Source organism: Schistocerca piceifrons, chromosome 3 (assembly GCF_021461385.2).
Source record: "Schistocerca piceifrons isolate TAMUIC-IGC-003096 chromosome 3, iqSchPice1.1, whole genome shotgun sequence".
Lineage (NCBI taxonomy): Eukaryota > Metazoa > Arthropoda > Insecta > Orthoptera > Acrididae > Schistocerca > Schistocerca piceifrons.
Window position 1 is genome coordinate 58,917,715 of NC_060140.1, and position 728 is coordinate 58,918,442.

At 47.7% G+C, this 728-nt stretch overlaps 1 pseudogene; it reads left to right on the forward strand.

The window, feature by feature from the left end:
• Positions 1-243: 243 nt before the first annotated feature.
• On the forward strand, positions 244-361 carry LOC124790770 (annotated as a pseudogene).
• The last annotated feature ends 367 nt before the right edge of the window (positions 362-728 follow it).

Here is a 728-nt window from a genome sequence, read left to right on the forward strand (position 1 = left end):
GCCTGTTCGATAACCAGATCTGTCTACAATGGAACATAATCGGACGACAATAACAGCATCGTCCACAATCAGCATTAGCTGTGCCTGTATTGGCCGACATGCATGAAACTCCATCCGACAAGTTGGCAATCGGCACCTGTATATCATAATGCTTGCACACTTGTGTGCTTGCATTCAACATTCTGGAGGATACACCGGTCATTAATGTAGATGCATTTCACATTTGTAATGGCTTATCTCGTAGGCAACGGCCTTGCCGCAGTGGATACACCAGTTCCCGTGCGATCACCGAAGTTAAACGCTGTCGGGCGTGGTCGGCACTAGGATGGGTGACCATCCAGGGCGCCATGCGCTGTTGCCATTTTTCGGGGTGCACTCAGTTTCGTGATGCCAATTGAGGACCTACTCGACAGATTAGTAGCGGCTTCGGTCTAGAATACCATCATAACGGCCAGGAGAGCGGTGTGCTGACCCCACGCCCCTCCTATCCGCATCCCCCACTGAGGATGACACGGCGGTCGGATGGTCCCGGTAGGCCGCTCCTGGCCTGAAGACGGTGTGTTTAAGTATGTTTAAAATGGCTTATCTCGCATTTACATAAATCTGTGTTCTTGCAATGTGAATCACTTAAATATTATACCTAGACGAATGTATTCCAGAAACTTCGTTTGTGTTAATTTCTTCTTGGTGTTCAGATTTTTTTTCTATCAGTGTATATCAGAAGATGA